Below are 21,870 nucleotides of genomic sequence, written 5' to 3'. Positions count from 1 at the left end.
CTCCTCCTACTCCGTCGTCATCACGATATAAGAGAGGTGGAAGAGTGCGGTGGTTTGGCGAGTCTTAATGGTAAATAGTGCGTAGGTAGGTAGGTAGAAACGGCTACAAATCAAGTCCTAAGAAGGAATAATAGGAAAATGGTGTAAAACATGCATTGCAACCCTTCCCATATTATTCTTTTATATATATAACATAAAATCACATGTATCCCTAAAATTTTTGTAATTATCCCTCTGAATTAAATTTAAATTATTATTATATTAAAGTGATCTCAATTATTTGAGATATTACGGTTTCTTATTAGTATTATGTAGTTAATTTTTGTCACATGATTATCCATCCAAATCATAAAATACTTAAGACCAAATTCATCATATCAAAACAAGTGATTTTTATATTATTATTTTAATGAATATTAATTTATCATGCTAACATCAAGAACTTAATTAATGACTATTAGCATAATAATTTTAAACTCAAATTAATATCAATATGCTTTAAAAATATTAAATCCTTTAAATATTAATATTTTAATATTTTCTAATTCTAATATATGAAAGGTTTAGAATTTTGAAAGGATGCATATGTATATTCCAAAATTTTGATATATATATATATATGTATATATATATATGTATATATATATGTATATGTATATGTATATGTATATGTATATGTATATATATATATATGTATATATATATAAAGGGATAAATATGTTATTTTTAAATATTGATATTGAATTCTAAATTTTGATAATAAAATTAATTAATAAATTTGATAAACTAATTTACTATTGAGATAAGTAATATAAGAAACACTTCAACTAACGATTTGGGCCACTTAAAGATCAAATGTGGACCTGAAGAATCCATTATCACATTCGAGGATCATCAAGTTGAGGAGTTAGATGTTGAGTTAGAGAAATGGTCGACATGCTAAAGATCAAACATTAAGTCAGAGAATTGGACGATGTGCTGAAAGATTTGATGACATAACAAAAGTAGCAATAATGTGTCGAAAAACTTTGACAATATGCTTGATAAGCGATTGATGAGTCAAAGTCTTGGTCAACTGATTTTGAGCTAATTTGAGCTGATATCGGACTAAATGGAGCCTACGAAGAAAGCTTATAGTAATAATTGGGCTTGAAGTTAGGCTAAATTTTGACCAGGCAAAATACTTGGCTTAAACTACCTACGACAATGATGGTATCACTTATAGTAATTATAGTAATACCAAAGTAAAGATTTGCACCTCCATATTATGATGATAGTATTGTTGTAAAAGATCGACCATAAATGTTCTCTTCTAATCATGGAAAAAAAGAAAGTTGTAATAAGGGTAGTTGATCTTTATATGTTAAAGGAAGATAATTAGTAGAAGCTAATTGCTATGAGGGTAGTGTTGAATCTCGGATTTTGATGATGAAGTCAATTGTCATTTGTTGTCTAATCTATGTGTTGAGATAAGTGTGCAGGATTAACTACGATAAGAGTAAGACAAGCAGCAGGTGTTGCGCCGGAGTCAAGATCATGATCACGTTGGGAGTTCGAGAGTTCGACGGAAGTTCGGACGGTCGTCGGAGGTTCAGCGAGGACAGATCCGAGAAGTCCAGAAGCTTGCCAAGCGAAGCTCGTCAGAACTCGCCAAGTGGATCGTCGCAAAGTCCAGGAGTATGCCGGATGTCCGCAGAAGGATCACCGAGGGTTATCGGTTGATCGACGGAAGTTGGCCGGAAACTCGCCGGAAGAAGCGATTGACGCATCGGAGCAAAGCTGCAGAAGTTGTCTTAGAGTTAATCGTAGTTAGCATGATGATTAAGCATGAAAATGGGAGGTGATCCCATTAGCTTAATCTTGGGGCAATTGGGCCCCTGAAAAGATTCAAAGTGGGCCGAATGGAGTGAACCATTCAGACCCTGATTGCACCAGGAGGTGCAACCGCCCCAGCCAGGAGGTGCAACCGCCTGGGCTGTGGGGTTGGGAGGTGCAACCGCCCCAGCCAGGAGGTGCAACCGCCAGGGCTGCGAGGCTGGGAGGTGCAACCGCCCCAGCCGAGAGGTGCAACCGCCCAGAGCTCAGTCTACGAGCTAGACTGGGCGGTGCAACCTCCTCTGCCAAGAGGTAGCACCGCCAGAGCTCAAGTTTCGAGCTCTGCCAGGCGATGCAACCACCAAGCTCAGTCTTCGAGCTCTGGCAGAGAGGTGCATCAGCCTGAGCTCAGTCTCGAGCTCTGCCAGGTGATACAATCACCGAGCTCAGTCTTCGAGCTCTGGCAGAGAGGTGCATCAGCCTGAGCTCAGTTTGGAGCTCTGCCAGGTGATGCAACCACCGAGCTCAGTTTCGAGCTCTGCCAGGTGATGCAATCACCAAGCTCAGTCTTCGAGCTCTGCCAGGTGATGCAATCACCGAGCTCAGTCTTCGAGCTCTGGCAGAGAGAAGCAATCGCCTGAGCTCAGTCTTCGAGCTCTGCCAGGCGGTGCCACCTCTCCAGTCAAGAGGTGCAACCGCCTGATCCCAGAATTCTGGGATTTGATCGATTTGATCGTTTTGAGCTCCAAATTTGAACTGGGTTGGGGCCTATAAATACCCCACCCATTCAGCACTGAAAAGATATAGATCCACACCGAATTCTTGATCTTTTCAGTGATTCTAAGAGCTCAAATTTGTGTAAAGTCCTAAAGTTCTCCTCCTTCTGTTCTTCAAGTCTTGAGTTGTAAAGAGAGGAGAGAAAGGATCTGTAAAGGTTGTCTCCTGAGCCTGTCAAAAGGAGAGAAACTGTAAAAGGGCAGTTAGCCTTCGCCCATTGAAGGAAGGCAGCTAGTTGACGTCGGCAACCTCGTCGGTGGAGGAAGCCAAAAGTGGAGTAGGTCAAGGCTGACCGAACCACTCTAAATCTCTGGTTTGCGTTTATTTTTGAGCACTTTATCATTACTGCAAACCTCCTCCATTACTACTGCTCTCTGCGCTTTCACGAACAAGTTCTAAGTGCTGTTCTTTCAGAATCTGCATTCAAACGTAAATCGTGTTTTCGTACGATCTTCACACTGCAGTTTACGCTTACATTCGGATTCCATTTATAACTGCAAATTGCTTTCTACGTAAAACGCTTTTCAAGGTTCAAAACTACTTTTAGACGCAAAACTACATTTAGACGTAAAATTACGTTTAGACGTAAAACTGCGTTTAGACGCAAAACTGCGTTTAGACGTAAAACTGCGTTTAGACGTAAAACTGCGTTTAGACGCAAAACTGCGTTTAGACGTAAAACTGCGTTTTGACGTAAAACTGCGTTTAGACGTAAAACTGCGTTTAGACGCAAAACTGCGTTTAGACGTAAAACTGCGTTTTGACGTAAAACTGCGTTTGGACGTAAAACTGAGTTTAGACGCAAACTGCGCTTAGACGCAAACTGTGCTTAGACGCAAACTGCGCTTAGACGCAAACTGTGTTTAGACGCAAACTGCGCTTAGACGCAAAACTGCGCTTAGACGCAAACTGCACTGTGATTCTGCTTTTATATCGAAATCATTTTTTATCGGACGAACGCAGCTTTTGGTTTTTAATCGCTGTAAGATTTCCGCTGCACTAATTCACCCCCCCCCTCTTAGTGCTCTCGATCCTAACAATTGGTATCAGAGCCCGGTTAACTCTCAAAAGGATTAAAACCCAAGAGAGATGGCTTACGCCGGAAACCAAGAGGGCCATTCTATTACACGTCCACCCATGTTTAATGGGACGGACTACACCTACTGGAAAACCCGAATGAGGATCTTTCTTATTTCTATGGATTTTGAATTATGGAATCTTGTCGAGAATGGTTTTTCAAAGTCTTCTCTTCCAATGATCGATTGGAATGATTTGGAGAAAAAGGCTTTCGCTCTAAATGCAAAGGCTATGAATGCCTTATTTTGTGCACTCGATAAAAACGAGTTTAACCGTGTTTCAACTTGTGAAACTGCATTTGATATTTGGCACACACTCGAAGTGACCCATGAGGGCACAAGTAGAGTAAAAGAGTCAAAAATCAATTTGCTGTTACACTCTTTCGAACTCTTCCGGATGAAACCGAGTGAAACCATTGGCGACATGTTTACCCGTTTCACGGATGTCGTCAACGGTTTAAAAGGACTCGGAAAGAGCTTTTCAGATTTTGAGCTTGTTAATAAGATACTAAGATCCCTTCCTAAGAGTTGGGATCCTAAAGTCACCGCTATTCAAGAGGCAAAAGATCTGCGAAATTTCCCTCTTGAAGAACTAATCGGGTCACTAATGACCTATGAAATGACTTGTAAAGCTCATGAAGAGCAAGAAGACATCCTTCCAAAGAACAGGAAGGATATGGCACTCAAAACGTCAGAATGCCACTTGAGAGAAAACTCAAGTGATGAGGACTGTGATGATGACTTGGCACTACTAACAAGAAAGTTTAAAAAGTTCTTTAAAAGAAACAAATTTAAGAATGATGCAAAAAATAAACTTGAACCCAAAAAGGACCAGGTGATCTGCTATGAATGCAAAAAGCCGGGACACTACAAAAGTGATTGTCCCCAAGTCAAGAAAAGAACAACAAAGAAGAAGGCGCTCCAAGCAACATGGGATGATTCGAGCGCATCTGAGGAAGAGGAGTCCAACACCGAGCAAGTTGCTCATTACGCCTTAATGGCCATCGAAGACGAGGTAACAAATTCAATAGATGCTGATTTATCTTTCGATGAATTATTAAATGCTTTCAATGATTTATTTGACGAATGCAAGAGTATAAGTAGAAAATATAAATTGCTGAAAAAGATGCATGATAGTCTTACCTGTGAGTTTGATAAGTTAAAAGTCGAACATCATGATAGTTTAAATTCATGTATCAAATGTCATGATTTAGAAACTATGCAAAAAGAAAACCTGCTACTCAAGGACACCTTGAAGAAATTCGAGGTTGGTAGCAAGTCATTAAACATGATCCTTGCAAACAAGGGTCACATTCCCAAAAGAAGTGGGATTGGATTTGTGAGGAGTCCTCACCGAAATCCAACTACCTTTGTAAAAGGCCCCATCTTACATGTTCAACACCAAACCAAGTGCAACTTTTGTTGCAAATCTGGACACAAGACACATTGTTGTCCATTCAAGAAAATAAGTCCAAACAAATTAATTTGGGTTCCTAAGGGAACCATGATAAACTCTATGCAACATGATAGAAAATGTAGATCTATTTATGAGGCACCCAAAAGCAAATGGGTTCCTAAAGATCATCCCTTCCTATAAAAACATTAAAAGTCTAGGCCGGAGCAAGAAATAATATTCTGCTCCTTGACTCTCAATGGTCATAAACCAACAATCAAAAAGGAACTCGCAACGCTTAAGTAACAAGTGGAAGTTATCACAAATACGATACAATCAGAAACATATGATACCCCCCTGATTTTCAAAACTCGTTCATCTACGAATCAATTCTTGTAGAAACTAAATATGTCATGATCTTAAAAGGGATACCAAACAAACATACGTATGCACGTTAAAAGATCTATCTTACAAAGAGCTTCTTCCTTAAATAAAAACTCATACGAAATCATTAATTGCTTTGAAACTCTCCTCAAGGCAAAGGCTCCCTAATCAAATCATCTTAAGTGCTCACCTGCTGCAGGCGGTGGCACCTCTCCAGCTGGCGGTGGCACCTCCAGCTATCACAGGTTGCCAGAGGTTGCACCGCTCCAGCCAGAGGTGCAACCGCCAGCAGCTCTGCCCTTTAAAATCACGCTAGGGCCGGCTAAGGAACCGACCACAACTCACCCCCATTTTCTCCTCTACTCTTCCAAGTCTCCTCCATTCCCATTTCACTCCTCTAAGCCTTCCAAACACCTCCCATTTCGGAGCAAAACATCAAGAATTCTTCCTTCCCTTGAAGATTTCACAAAGGTACTCTCTAAGAAGCTCTTAAAATTCTGTTTTGTTCTTCATTTACTTTAGCTCATCATCATCCCTCTAAACAGCAGTAGTAATGGGATCTAGAAGATCCTCAAGGGACAAGGGAAAGAGGAGAGTAGTAGAAGAGTTTGATCTCACTCTTTTTGATTCCAAAAACCATGCTGAAAAATTTCTCTCCTTCGAACTAAGAAGCATCAATAAGGGAAAATACGTAGATCTGAATGAACTAAGAGATGTAGAGACTATCCATTGGTTTGCAAACCTAAATCTACTTCCCATTTTGCAGATCAACGAACCCATTTATCCTAGACTAGTTAGATTGTTTTACAACAACATGCAAATAGATGATGAAGAAAGGATATCAACCTATCTCTTAGGACAACACATCTCAATCACTGATAGATTCATTTGTGATATGATAGGTATTCCCATGAAAAGCATAGGACTTTACTTTAAAGGATCATGGGATGAACAAACTATTGAAACATCCTACGTTGAAGCCTTAGGAACAATCCTTGCCAATCCTAACATAGAATCTATTCCTAAAAGTTGTGAACATCTATTGCCCTTTAACACTAAGATACTTCATCATATCATGACTAGTATAATTCTTCCTAAACAATACCATCATGATGAAGTGAGTCAATTGGAATTAGGAATTATGTACCTAATCATGAAAGGACGTGACATTTGTCTTGGCTATCTGATCCAACAAAACATGTTGGAATTATCTACGAAAGATATGATGCTCCCATATGGTGGAATAATTACTAGAATAATGAAAGCTTACGACATTCAAATACCACTAGAAGAAGAAGTAATGAAATCAGATAGATTCAGCATAATAAACAAAAATCTACTTCACCGACTAAGATGTCACTATAAAAACGGTAACTGGGTTAGAATGCCTAGAAGAACTGATCCCCCTCAGCCTGAACCAGAGTCGGAAACCCCAGTCTTTAGGAGTACCCACTCTCCTCCGATCTGTCCCTTTGAGGAAACATATCCGGTTGAGCAAACTCACACATCATCCATCGAAGATATCGGGATTCGGATGGACCGATTTGAACAAAGACAAGAACGGCTTGAACTTCAACAAGATCAAATCCTAACCGAGCTGCAGCAAATCCATCGACAATTTGACTCTTTACTTAGGCACTTTAATCTTCCACTTCATGAATAAGCTTGTATAAACATCTGATGTTGTAAACTCTTTATGTTATTCATGAAGGACTTTGTCTTTATGGTTACCTGATATGCTGTACATATAGTTATCTTTGTTTGTGTAAGCATATTTGCAAACATCTCTTGTTGTTTATCTCGGTTTTTGCACTGAAACTAAAAAGGTTTAAAAGCCTATGCCTTGAAAAATATGAAGCAACATACCAATGTAAGTTGATAAGTCAGCAGTATGACATTGATATGGTTGCTAATATGATTGCTATCTTACCATGTGATGCAATGCTACACTTGCTGAAATAAAAATCTTGCTATGCAATATGATAGAATGCTGCACTTGAAATAATTGTGTTACTACATCAAAAGATTCAAACACATTGATATTAGACATCACTTTATACGAGATCATGTCACCAATCATGACGTAACCATAGAATTCATTGATACTAAACATCAACTAGCTGACATTTTTACAAAACCCCTATGTGAAGAACAATTTGATCACATAAGAAGAGAATTAGGAATGTTGAATTGTCCGAATACTTTAACTAGTTAAAATTATTTTTCGGATGTTATTACTATTACATGCCTTGACAAACGCTTGATCAAATAACATGTTGCAAATTATGTCACAAACATTTTTAACCAGATGCATGTAAGAAGTTCATTTTTCGGTTTGTATACTAAAAATGGGATGTTCTTGTACACTCTTATGAAAACTCTTTGAAAAATGACTTTCCTCCGTCAAGCAAAAATAATAAAAAGATATACGTGTCATGACTTCCTTTATATGCTTGATAATGCTATCATGCTTTTTGTTGATGACAAAGGGGGAGAAACATATGAATTGATAAACACTATGTCATAGCTGAACTGCCATCATCATATCTATGTCATAGTTGCAAATACTTGAATGATGCTATAAACAATGTTATGCCATCCTTGCATCACCAAGAGATATGTGAACATGTGCTATAGTTTGCATCATATCTTGATTTGATATCCTATTTTGTGAAGTAAATGCAAACTTGCTAGAAAATCTCAAATGTGTGCATCATGTAAAAAGTCCTTCGTAGCTTTATATGTTTACATGATGAACAGTTACAAACACCATAATACAAACGTGATGATGAATGTCAAGCTTTGACATCATCCTTGAAGAGATACATCATGATAGGTATCATGATGGGAGTATTGATAAGTTTAACTGATCTAACTTATCAATACGTCACTTGAATTCTTAGTCTTGAATTCAAGGTTGACTTATCTCAACTATGGCATATAGACAGGGGGAGTTAAGGATAACTCCATTATCAATTGATTGTCATCATCAAAAAGGGGGAGATTGTTGAATCTCGGATTTTGATGATGAAGTCAATTGTCATTTGTTGTCTAATCTATGTGTTGAGATAAGTGTGCAGGATTAACTACGATAAGAGTAAGACAAGCAGCAGGTGTTGCGCCGGAGTCAAGATCATGATCACGTTGGGAGTTCGAGAGTTCGACGGAAGTTCGGACGGTCGTCGGAGGTTCAGCGAGGACAGATCCGAGAAGTCCAGAAGCTTGCCAAGCGAAGCTCGTCAGAACTCGCCAAGTGGATCGTCGCAAAGTCCAGGAGTATGCCGGATGTCCGCAGAAGGATCACCGAGGGTTATCGGTTGATCGACGGAAGTTGGCCGGAAACTCGCCGGAAGAAGCGATTGACGCATCGGAGCAAAGCTGCAGAAGTTGTCTTAGAGTTAATCGTAGTTAGCATGATGATTAAGCATGAAAATGGGAGGTGATCCCATTAGCTTAATCTTGGGGCAATTGGGCCCCTGAAAAGATTCAAAGTGGGCCGAATGGAGTGAACCATTCAGACCCTGATTGCACCAGGAGGTGCAACCGCCCCAGCCAGGAGGTGCAACCGCCTGGGCTGTGGGGTTGGGAGGTGCAACCGCCCCAGCCAGGAGGTGCAACCGCCAGGGCTGCGAGGCTGGGAGGTGCAACCGCCCCAGCCGAGAGGTGCAACCGCCCAGAGCTCAGTCTACGAGCTAGACTGGGCGGTGCAACCTCCTCTGCCAAGAGGTAGCACCGCCAGAGCTCAAGTTTCGAGCTCTGCCAGGCGATGCAACCACCAAGCTCAGTCTTCGAGCTCTGGCAGAGAGGTGCATCAGCCTGAGCTCAGTCTCGAGCTCTGCCAGGTGATACAATCACCGAGCTCAGTCTTCGAGCTCTGGCAGAGAGGTGCATCAGCCTGAGCTCAGTTTGGAGCTCTGCCAGGTGATGCAACCACCGAGCTCAGTTTCGAGCTCTGCCAGGTGATGCAATCACCAAGCTCAGTCTTCGAGCTCTGCCAGGTGATGCAATCACCGAGCTCAGTCTTCGAGCTCTGGCAGAGAGAAGCAATCGCCTGAGCTCATTCTTCGAGCTCTGCCAGGCGGTGCCACCTCTCCAGTCAAGAGGTGCAACCGCCTGATCCCAGAATTCTGGGATTTGATCGATTTGATCGTTTTGAGCTCCAAATTTGAACTGGGTTGGGGCCTATAAATACCCCACCCATTCAGCACTGAAAAGATATAGATCCACACCGAATTCTTGATCTTTTCAGTGATTCTAAGAGCTCAAATTTGTGTAAAGTCCTAAAGTTCTCCTCCTTCTGTTCTTCAAGTCTTGAGTTGTAAAGAGAGGAGAGAAAGGATCTGTAAAGGTTGTCTCCTGAGCCTGTCAAAAGGAGAGAAACTGTAAAAGGGCAGTTAGCCTTCGCCCATTGAAGGAAGGCAGCTAGTTGACGTCGGCAACCTCGTCGGTGGAGGAAGCCAAAAGTGGAGTAGGTCAAGGCTGACCGAACCACTCTAAATCTCTGGTTTGCGTTTATTTTTGAGCACTTTATCATTACTGCAAACCTCCTCCATTACTACTGCTCTCTGCGCTTTCACGAACAAGTTCTAAGTGCTGTTCTTTCAGAATCTGCATTCAAACGTAAATCGTGTTTTCGTACGATCTTCACACTGCAGTTTACGCTTACATTCGGATTCCATTTATAACTACAAATTGCTTTCTACGTAAAACGCTTTTCAAGGTTCAAAACTACTTTTAGACGCAAAACTACATTTAGACGTAAAATTACGTTTAGACGTAAAACTGCGTTTAGACGCAAAACTGCGTTTAGACGTAAAACTGCGTTTAGACGTAAAACTGCGTTTAGACGCAAAACTGCGTTTAGACGTAAAACTGCGTTTTGACGTAAAACTGCGTTTAGACGTAAAACTGCGTTTAGACGCAAAACTGCGTTTAGACGTAAAACTGCGTTTTGACGTAAAACTGCGTTTGGACGTAAAACTGAGTTTAGACGCAAACTGCGCTTAGACGCAAACTGTGCTTAGACGCAAACTGCGCTTAGACGCAAACTGTGTTTAGACGCAAACTGCGCTTAGACGCAAAACTGCGCTTAGACGCAAACTGCACTGTGATTCTGCTTTTATATCGAAATCATTTTTTATCGGACGAACGCAGCTTTTGGTTTTTAATCGCTGTAAGATTTCCGCTGCACTAATTCACCCCCCCCCTCTTAGTGCTCTCGATCCTAACAGGTAGATGAAACGAGAATGGTTGTAGGTTGAAAAGACTAAATCACTATAAATCGGTGTGTCATTCATTCTTTTATTTATTCTTTTGTTCATGATTATTTACTTATTATCATTCATTTGACGTGTAATTCTTATTATATGCTCAATAATTCATTAATCATGCTTTTAAAACATGTTTTTCTCAACTAAAATTTAAAATTAATTAAATTTTACTAAAACACTAATTCACCCCTTTATCATCTTAGTGTTGTTAAGATCCTAACAAATATTTTATTAATTTAATTAGCATCCAAGAGAGGTCTAATGATTTCTCTAGACAACCAAGATTGAAAACTAGAATGATGAATTTTTAGCTTTTTATATATTATGATTTATAGAATATTATTGAGTTTAGTTTTTAAATATTTGATAATGATATTATCTTAGTTACTGAGAGATTGAGTAAAATTAATTATAAACTTGAGTTAATGAGGTAATATTTAAAAACTAAAGGTCTTATATTAAGTAGGACTAAAATTGAATATATAAGATACAATTGGCTTATGATCCAACACTTAATTTAAATAAACATATTAATGTATCTTATGTAGCTGAAACTAAATCAATGATGCTACTTGATGCCAAGGGGAGACCTATAGGGAAATCTAGGGGCGACATCATAAGCATAACGAAAGAATATAAAAACGAAATCCCCAAAATTTTCAAAGATGTATTCATCGCTGTACGAAGATTAGTGCACAAAATTCACAAAACTGAAAATCACGCGTGAGATAGTTATATTATATAAGGAGATCGTATATCTTTGAATCCCTACAGATCTATAGGAGAGGATGAAGGAGTTTAAGCGTCCTCTCTAGCGGTGATCCACATAGTAAAGCTGCGACCACACTCCTAAAATCTCTAGGCCTGCTATCTAAGGTGGAGAAAGGGAGAGGAGAATATGAGGTGACAACTAAGAAAACCTCTAGCCTATGGGTTTTTGGTTCCTTTATATTTATAGAGGCCCCCTATCAACTTAACCCTAATGGACCTTGTCCTATTGAGTATTGAATCTCTATCTAACTACCCAAGCATCTTAGATTAGTGGATCTCTATCCAATAATCTCTCATTGACTCTTATTGGATCTCCTCCATAGGATCCAATAATTCAAGGGATTTATTGGATATCCAATATGATAGGGGGTCTGGTGGATATATCATATCTGAACCTCTACTCGTCGCAATGCCTACCATATGTATGTGACCCTCTAGGCTCAATATCGAGCTAGCCATGAGTCATAACTATTAGAACTCTTCTGATAAGACCCTAAAGTCTTATCGTAGGCTCTGATACCAAATGATAAGACCCTAAGATCTTATCGTGGAAGAAATGGAAGAAATGGGGATGCTCTGATACCAAATGATAAGACCCTAAAGTCTTATCGTAGGCTCTGATACCAAATGATAAGACCCTAAAGGTCTTATCGTCGCTCTGATACCAAATGATAAGACCCTAAAGTCTTATCGTGGAAGAAATGGGAGAAAAGGGAATAATAATGATCACTTCGAGGGGATCGGCCTCTTTGATCGCTTCGAGGGGATCGGCCCTCCTTGATCTCTTCGAGGGGATCGGCCCTCCTTGATCACTTCGAGGGGATCGGCCTCCTAGGGTTTGTCCAAAGACAATAATATTTTTCTTAGATTACCGAAAAGAAGTAGTTACATCCCTATTTATAGAGTTCCACCCAGGGTCCATCAGGACTTGAACTCTAATAATAAATAAATATTAAATAAACCTCTACTTGACTCTAACTGAACCAAACCGACTCAATAAACAACTGGACTAAACAGACTCAATAAACATTATTCAAAAGCTCAGAAAAAGGGTCCTAACAGTTCCTCCCTCTTCAAATCAGCCTTGTCCTCAAGGTTGAGTAGCATCAATCTCAGGGAGCTTCTCTTTCAGCACTTTAACAATAGACTATCTACAACGCATCACAACCCGTTGATCAAGTAAGTATGGTCTCCACTTTTTGAGAGTGTAAGCAACATGTCGATTTTTCAGTGTAGTAATCGTTGCATGAAACTTCTGGCCCTGTATAATCAATTTTATCTTTGAACCTTTGCTATCACAAGTGAAAGTCCATCCATCAATGATCTTTACTTCGAATCTATCATAGTCTTCAATGTGATGGGTCAATCGGTCAACAGTCTCACTATCCATAGAATTGTTAGTACTACCAGTATCAATCAAAACTATAACAGGTTGATGTTCCAGAGTTTCGCCAACTTTCATATTTTGCGGGTTAGAATAGTCGGCTAATGCATGCATTGTATGTATGGTAGGTCCAACCTCTTCATTAGAATTTATACCTTCATGATCGGAGTCCACATTCTTAGCTTTCGGTTCCTCTCCAATTGATTCAATCATCAGAAGTTGCCCTTGTTTACATCGGTGCTCCATACTCCATTTTTCATCATAATACAAACCCCTTGCTGATCTTTCCTTGCTAATTTTTTTCTCATGTAGATTTGCAAATGAGATCGCAGCTATCATAGTACGGGGTTGACGAGCCTTAACTTCACACCGGATCTCTGGAATAAGCCCTTCAATAAATGTATCCAGAAGTTGTCGGTTCGACCAATCTCTAGCTTGATTTGATAATCTTTCAAACTTACTCTGATATTCTAACACTGTAGAAGTTTGATGAATTTTGGCGAGCTGGTGATCAACATTCTCATATTCGGATGGGCCAAAGCGAACAAGAAGCCCTCTTTTGAACTACTCCCACGAAGGAACTCCGTGAAAAGTTTCATACCAATCGTACCACTGGAGTGCATCTCCCTCAAGTTGGATTGAGGCCACTTCTACCTTGGATTCTTCTGGGGTTCTGTGAAAATGGAAAACATTTTCTGCCTTAGAGATCCAATTGGTCGGATCTCCATCTTTCCATCTCGGAAATTCCATCTTCATGTGTAAATAATTTGTGTCATAATCTTGGGGCCCTTTCCCTGTATTTTCAGATCTGTGCAACGTAGAACTTGAGCTCCTACCTTGTTGAAATTTACTAAGGCTCCCCAGTAAGTTCTTTTTGAAATCATTAAGTATTTCTTGTAACCGGTTCTCAATTCTAATTTCCAATGCTTCCATTTGTGCTTTCACTGAGTTATCGGTGGCTATTGCGTAAGACTGCAAATCTGTAATCTCAACTCCTATTTTTGGTATCGGACAAGGGTATCAACACTGTAGATGCGAAGTTACCGAGGAGGTGGATGCCAAGGGCAGTGCTGCGGTCGCTGCGTTGGAGGAAGAATAGCTGCCCTGTTTCTATTGAGGCGTGGGGTGAGAGTGCCGAGGTTGGAAGGCGACTGCGTTGATGTGGCTGCAGTTAGGGGCAACGTCGCCAAGGGCCTGTCGCTGCGGTGGTTGAGACGGTGTGGATGGAAGGCAGCGTTGCTCTGTCTCTACTGCACTACAAAGGCGTTGGTAACGTCGATGATCGCGTGCGAGGACACAACGGTGTCGTTGAAGCGATCGAGGTTGAGAAAAGGAGTAGGTGCGTGCGTTGCCGAGGTTGAAGCGGCCGCACAAGAGCTCGTTGCGTGTGCTGTTGGAGGGCGGCTGCGGTGGCGTTGCCAAGGTTGAGGCTGCAGTGGAAAATAGGAATCGACGGTGGTAAGGCAACCGGCGATCGCAGCAGCAAGGGGATCCGCGACTGCGGCAGCAAGGGAACCCGCGACTTCGACGGTGGTAACTGCCCTGTTTCGGTCACGACGGATGAGGGGAGCAGCGGCTGGGAAGCGAGCGGGAGCAGCGGCTGGGAGGCGAGCGACAGTCATCGCACGGGGGAGCAGCGGCTGGAAGGCGACGGCGACGGCGCTCGAGGCGACGGCGGCGGCTGGAAACAAAGGCAGCAGATGTGAGTTGCCGTGATAGCCCTGTTTCGGTTACAAAAGATGCAGAGCAAGGAGGATCGGCTGCTGGGAGGCGTGCGGCGGTCGTCGCACGATGGCTGGCAGTGGTGGTGGGTCGGCTGCGCGGCGACGGCGCTGGAGGGAAAGAGGAGTGCTGGAGGCGGCGCGGCTGCGATCGACGAGGGGCTGCGGCAACAGAGGAACTCTGTTTCTGCAACCGTTGCAACGAGGGGCTGCGACCCAAGGGGGGGCACGGCTAGGGTTGCGGCTGGGAGGCGGCAGTGGTGGCGCGGCTGGGAGCAGCGTCACCAACGATCGCCGAGGAGGAGAGGTCGAGCGGCTGCGCTGCGACGCAAGGGGAGGCGGGCGGCGGTAGTAGGGCTGGGATGGACGTTGGCAGCGTCGTCTCCTGGCCGGGGAACAGAGGCGGCGGTGGTCGCCGGCCGGGAAGCGGGGCGATGGTGGGCGCTGGCCGGAGAGAAGCAGCGGCGGGTGGGCTGGCCGGAAGCAGGGGACGCAGGGGTGGCTGCGGCTTCTTCTTCCTCTCGTGTTTCTTCTTTTCCTTTTCCCCTTTTTTTTTTTTTTTTTTTTTGAACGCGATGACGAACTACAGCGAGAACGCCGAGGATCGCTGCTCTGTTTCTATCGCACTACAGCCGGAGCCGCTGGCGATGCCGGCAACGGCGGTGCGGCGGTGATCGTGCTCTGATACCAAATGATAAGACCCTAAAGTCTTATCGTAGGCTCTGATACCAAATGATAAGACCCTAAGATCTTATCGTGGAAGAAATGGAAGAAATGAGGATGCTCTGATACCAAATGATAAGACCCTAAAGTCTTATCGTAAGCTCTGATACCAAATGATAAGACCCTAAAGTCTTATCGTAGGCTCTGATACCAAATGATAAGACCCTAAAGGTCTTATCGTCGCTCTGATACCAAATGATAAGACCCTAAAGTTTTATCGTGGAAGAAATGGGAGAAAAGGGAATGATAATGATCACTTCGAGGGGATCGGCCTCTTTGATCGCTTCGAGGGGATCGACCCTCCTTGATCTCTTCGAGGGGATCGGCCCTCCTTGATCTCTTCGAGGGGATCGGCCTCCTAGGGTTTGTCCAAAGACAATAGTATTTTTCTTAGATTATCGAAAAGAAGTAGTTACATCCTTATTTATAGAGTTCCACCCAAGGTCCATCAGGACTTGAACTCTAATAATAAATAAATATTAAATAAACCTCTACTTGACTCTAATTGAACCAAACCGACTCAATAAACAACTGGACTAAATAGACTCAATAAACATTATTCAAAAGCTCTGAAAAAGGGTCCTAACATCTTCTTGGCTCAATGAATTATTATCTCCATAATAATTCATTTGACTCATCGACTACAAACGTACTAGGCCACTACGTCGCAGTCCCCAGACAATATAGGGGAATCCAATCTTTTGGACCTATCTATATTCTCTCATCCATCTAATACCTTAGAGATCATATACCAGGCATGGTACTATCATGCCCATATAGTTTCTAGTCGAGTCTCGCTCTAATCAGATTTTCCCAGAGAACTCTTTCTCTCTCAATCTGAATAACCCTAGCCAGAGATTTGTCTGAGCAAGAACACATGAGATATTCCTCTTATAACACTAAGAGCGGATGATCCTCTATCAATACTCAATAGTTCTCGTAAGGTTGGCTACCACTCTCGATGATCGGCTGTGCTAGATCTGGAACCTCCAAATCTATAATCAAAGAGTGGAGTACTCGTATAGGACATCCTTGGCGTCTCAAGTCTAAGGACCATATATATTATTGGGATGATGGAATCGCTATTTGATAATAAGGCATCATCAACCATCTAGCATTCCGTGAGTGGATCAATCAGTGAACTTATTCTCCAATGAGCACCTGCACTATATCCCTAGTGTTCCCATATGAGCAGTTATGAGACCAGCTGCATCCATCATATGGATGGGTATACAGCATAGTAGTCTGTCCGGTTATCTCGATGTCCCTCTCGAGTAACCTATGATTGGGATTATTTAAGATTTGTGTTTAAAGGCGAAATAGTCTCATTATCGTGATCTCATCATGATCCGATTTCCATTGTATAGATCCATAGGCATCATAATATATTCATACAACAAGCAATATAAAGTGATAAAATATCAAATAATAATAATAAGTAAAAAGACTACGTGTAAAGTCACACGTGTCATCACTCATGTGATTGGATTGATTGGCTTGCAGGGCATTTATGACTAGCAATCTCCCACTTGACCTAAAGTCAATCACCTCTATGTCTGATCCCCATTAGACCTTTGTGATGCTCAAAGACAATTTGAGACAACGACCTTGTTAGTGGATCTACGATGTTATCTTTGGATGGAACTCTTTCTATTACTACATCCCCTCGGGTCACGATCTCTTTGATTAGGTGGAACCTCCTCAGAACATGCTTAGACTTCTGATGAGACCTGGGTTCCTTCGCTTGAGTAATCACCCTATTGTTATCGTAATATAAGGGAATCAGCTTCTTGTTGCCCGGCATGACTCTCAAATCTGTGATGAACTTCTTCATACAAACTCCCTCCTTTGCTACCTCTACTGTAACAATGTACCCTGCCTCTGTGGTCGAGTCAGTAGTAGTATCTTGCTTGGAACTCTTACAGCATACTGCTCCTCCATTCAGGGTGTACACATACTCTCGAATTTGACTTGTTATCATCGACATCAGATTGAAAACTCGAGTCTGTGTAGCCTTCAACCCTAAGGCTACTACCTCAATATACTAGTAAAAGATCCTTAGTCTTTCTCAAGTACTTAAGGATACACTTTACTGCTTTCTAGTGCTCCAAGCTTGGATTCGCTTGATACATGCTTGTGACACTCAAAGTATGCGCTATATCAAGCTTGGTATATAGCATGTTATACATGATAGACCCTATCGTTGAGGCATAGGGTATCATATCCATGTTCGTCCTTTCTTCAGGAGTCTTTGAAACATATTCATAGAAAGTGATGTCTCATGTCTCATCGGTATGAGAACTCTTTTGGAATTTTTCATGCCAAACCTTTTGACAATGGTGTCTACGTACCTGGATTGGGACAAGTCAAGCATCCCCTTAGATTTATCTCTGTATATCCAAATCCCTAAGATATAGGATGCTTCTCCTAAGTCCTTTATGGAGAAGTGTCTATATAACCAATGATCAGGATGTCATCCATATATAACACCAAGAAGGTTATAGTACTCCCACTTACCTTCCTATACACACAAGGCTCATCTTCATTCTTAATAAAGTCATAAGATCCGATTATCTCATCAAATCTTATGTTCCAACTTTAGAAGCTTGCTTTAGTCCATAAATGGACCTAAGCAACCTACACACCTTATCTGGGTAGTCCTTGGACACGAATCCCTTAGGTTGTATCATATACACTTTCCTCTCGAGGTTGCTATTGAGGAATACAATTTTCATGTCTATGTGCTAGATCTCATAATTATAGTGTGCTGCAATAGCCAATAGTATTTGGATGGATTTTAGTATGGCTACGGGTGAGAAGGTTTCATCATAGTCAACACCTTACCTTTGACGATTCCCCTTAGCCACTAGCCTTATTTTATAGGTCTCTACCTTTCCATCTACTTCAATTTTCTTTTTGAAGATCCACTTGCAACCGATAGGTACAATACCTTTGAGTGCATCAACTAGGTTTCAAACCTTGTTGGAGTATATTGAATCTATCTTAGAATTCATGGCTTCTTGCTACTTCCCGTAGTCTATACTCGTAATAGCCTCCTCATAGATCTGAGGATCAATATCCTCAACATTCTCTCCTCTAATATGTCTCATATATCTCTCAAGAGGATGAGATATTCTACTAGACCTATGTAAAGTCAAAACTTATGTGCTAGGTAACTTAACAAACTTGGGTTGTAGAGTGGCGCTTGAGCTAGGTTCTTTAACCTCGCTCAACTTTATCACACTTCCATTGTCTCTTGTCTCCACCAAGAATGTGTTTCTTCTCAAAGAACACTATTCTCTTGGCTACAAAAACCTTTTGGTCATCGAGATGATAGAAATAATACCCACAATTTTTCTTGGGGTATCCCACGAACTTGCACCGCTCCGTTCTCAATTCCAACTTATTAGGATTGTGTCTTTTAATGTGGGTAGGGCAGCCCCAAATCTTAACAACCTTAAGATCGGGCTTTTTCCCTTTCCATATCTTATATGGTGTATTACTGACTTAGTTGAAACTCTGTTCAGAAGGTAAGCTGCGGTCTCTAGAGCGTATCACCATAATGAGATTGGTAGGTCGGCAAAGCTCATCATGGATCGTACCACGTCTAACAATGTACGATTTCTCCTTTCAGATGCACCATTGAGCTGAGGTGTATAAGGAGGTGTCCATTGGGATAGAATCCCATGGTCCTTAAGGAACTAGGTGAACTCTGTACTCAAGTACTCACCTCCTCGATCTGATCGAAGAGTCTTGATACTCTTTCCAATTTGGTTCTCTACTTCATTCTTATACTCTTTGAATTTCTCAAAGGCCTCAGATTTGTACTTCATCAAGTACACATGTCCAGAGAAATCATCAGTAAAAGTAATAAATTATGAGTAACCACCTACGATATGAGTTGATATGGGTCTACATACATCACTATGTATGAGTTCCAACAGCTCAATGACTCTCTCTCCAGTTCCACTAAAAGGAGAGTTGATCAGTTTTCCACGAAGCAAGGCTAGTAAGTTGCATATAACTCATATTTGAATATACCTAGATACCCATCCTTTAACAGCTTTTGAATCCTTCCCTCATGGATGTGACCTAGCCTACAATGCCATAGGTATGCATTGTTAGGATCAATACGATACTAAGAGGGGGGGGGGGGGGTGGTGAATTAGTGTAGCGATAAAAATTACGTTGATTTAGAAAGTTTCGTTCGATAAAATCATTTCGTCAAAGCCCGTATCGAAAAGTAATGAAAGTAATAACTTAGAGTAAATGTAAAGTGTAGACTACAGCTAAGTAATGAAAGAAAGCAGTAAGGAAAGAACACACCGGATTTATAGTGGTTCGGTCGTTGTGACCTACGTCCACTTCCAATTCCTCCTCCATCGAGGTCATCGGCGTCCACTAATGGTCTTCCTTAAATAGGAGAAGACCAACTACCTTCTTACAAAGCTTTATCCTTTTCATACATTTAGGAGATAACCCTTACAAGCCTCACACCTCTTCTCTAATGATTACAAGGCTAAAGAAAGAGGAGGACTCTTAGCACTTTTATAACACTTTTACACCCCAACACTTAAAGATTTTTTCATATTTTTCTACTCTTTTTGTTACCTTTTCATACAGAAAGGAGTAGAGTATTTATTGTTAGGATCGGAGCGGCACTAAGAGGGGGGGGGGGGGGGGGGGTGAATTAGTGCAGCGGATTAAAACTTTCGGTTTTAGAAAAATCTTTCGTACGATAAGAACGGAACTTGAAAAGCTTAACTTGAAAATGTATTCTTAGAGTTGTGCAGCAAAGGTAATAAGGAACTAATGCATGTAAGAAGGTTTGCAGTAATGTAAATAGCGATAATGAAATGCAAACCAGAGATTACGCCTGATTTTAGAGTGGTTCGGTCAATGACCTACATCCACTTGCGAGGCCCCTCTTCGATGAGGCTCCCACCTTCCACTAGCAAATCTCTTGAAATGGAAGGGTAAGTACCCCTCTTACAACCTTTTACAAGCAGTTCAACCTCTTACAAGTTTTCAATAAGAAAGAAGGAGGAGAACTCTCTAGCAAATTGAAAACAAGACTTGCTAAGACTTTCTAAGACTTTTCTCTCAATCAAATGCTTCTCAAAAGTTGTAATCTCAGTTGAGATTTGAGGGGTATTTATAGGCCTCAAGAGGATTCAAATTTTGGGCTCCAAAATTTGAATTCTCTTTGGGTTCCCGATGCTGGCGGTGCCACCGCCCAACCAAGCGGTGCCACCGTCCAGCGTTTGGGTGCTGGGAGGTGCAATCGCCTAGCCCAGGAGGTGTCACCGCCCAGCCAGGCGGTGCCACTGCCTGGCTCTCCGATTTCACTGGTTTAGCTTAATTTTAGCCCAAACCATATCCGACTTTGGGCCCAGTTGGCCCCTAACCAGGATATAGGATTATCTCTTAATCCTAATCCTAATTACAAGTGAACTAATAACAAAAACACATCCTAAGCAAGCTTTCAACTGTGAACGTCGAGTCTTGTTTCGGCGAGCTTTCCGACGAACTTCTTCCGACGGACTCCCATCAAGCTCCCGATCTTGTGATGACTTTAACGAGTAGCCGAGCCTTCTCGGTGATCTCCATGAACCTCCGACGATCTCTTCGGCGAACTTCCGAAAATTCCGATAGGTTCCCGATTTCTTCTCGGTTGGTTCCGGCAGCATCTCCGACGATTCTTCGGACTCTTAAACGTCCATCGATCTTGACTCCGGTATTCTTGCTTTGTGTTTTCTGGTTGTCGTAGTTAATCCTGCACACTTAACTCAATAATATGGATTAGATCAATTAACCCATCAATTGATTTCATCATCAAAATCTGAGATTCAACAATCTCCCCCTTTTTGATGATGACAATCGATTGATGACAGAGTTAAACATAACTCCCCCTATCTATATGCCATATTATGAGAAGATGAAAACACTTGAATTCCATCCATAGAATTCAAGCATAAACCGATAAGTTCTAACTGTAGAACTTATCGTCATTCTCATTAAGCAATAGTAAATACAAAACTTCGATGAAAATCATGATAAGAGACAATTTTTACTACGATAGAAGATAAAGATTTTCAACATGAATTTCATGATGTAAATGTAAGGCATGCCTGCAATATGATCAATCAATCTTGTGATATTTTCAAGGATTTTGCAAGGCATATAAGACATTCATATCACGCAAGTTTTTGTAATTCATATAAGTCATGCTATTGTTATGGTGTAAGTCATCACTTAGTCATCACTTCTCCCCCTTTGTCATCAACAAAAAGAGACAAGCCAACTAATTGATGATCATAGAAAAAAGGTTTAGCATTTAATAGGAACCAAAGTTCATCATTCAAATTTGCCAGAAATAGTTTATCCAAAAGACATCATCATTTATGCAGATCAAAACAGTAGTTATCTAAAAGGAAGGATCAGTTATCGTTCAATCGATGACAAACTTTGAACTTGCTGTTAAAAGCAAACAGAACAGAATAAAAAGATACATCAATTTAATCCTTAGGAGGTAATCCATAGTGCTGATACAGGA

The sequence above is a fragment of the Musa acuminata genome, chromosome BXJ1-9, assembly GCF_036884655.1.
Source record: "Musa acuminata AAA Group cultivar baxijiao chromosome BXJ1-9, Cavendish_Baxijiao_AAA, whole genome shotgun sequence".
NCBI classification, from domain to species: domain Eukaryota; kingdom Viridiplantae; phylum Streptophyta; class Magnoliopsida; order Zingiberales; family Musaceae; genus Musa; species Musa acuminata.
The sequence above is the reverse complement of the archived record's forward strand: the minus strand, read 5'-3'. Positions refer to the sequence as shown.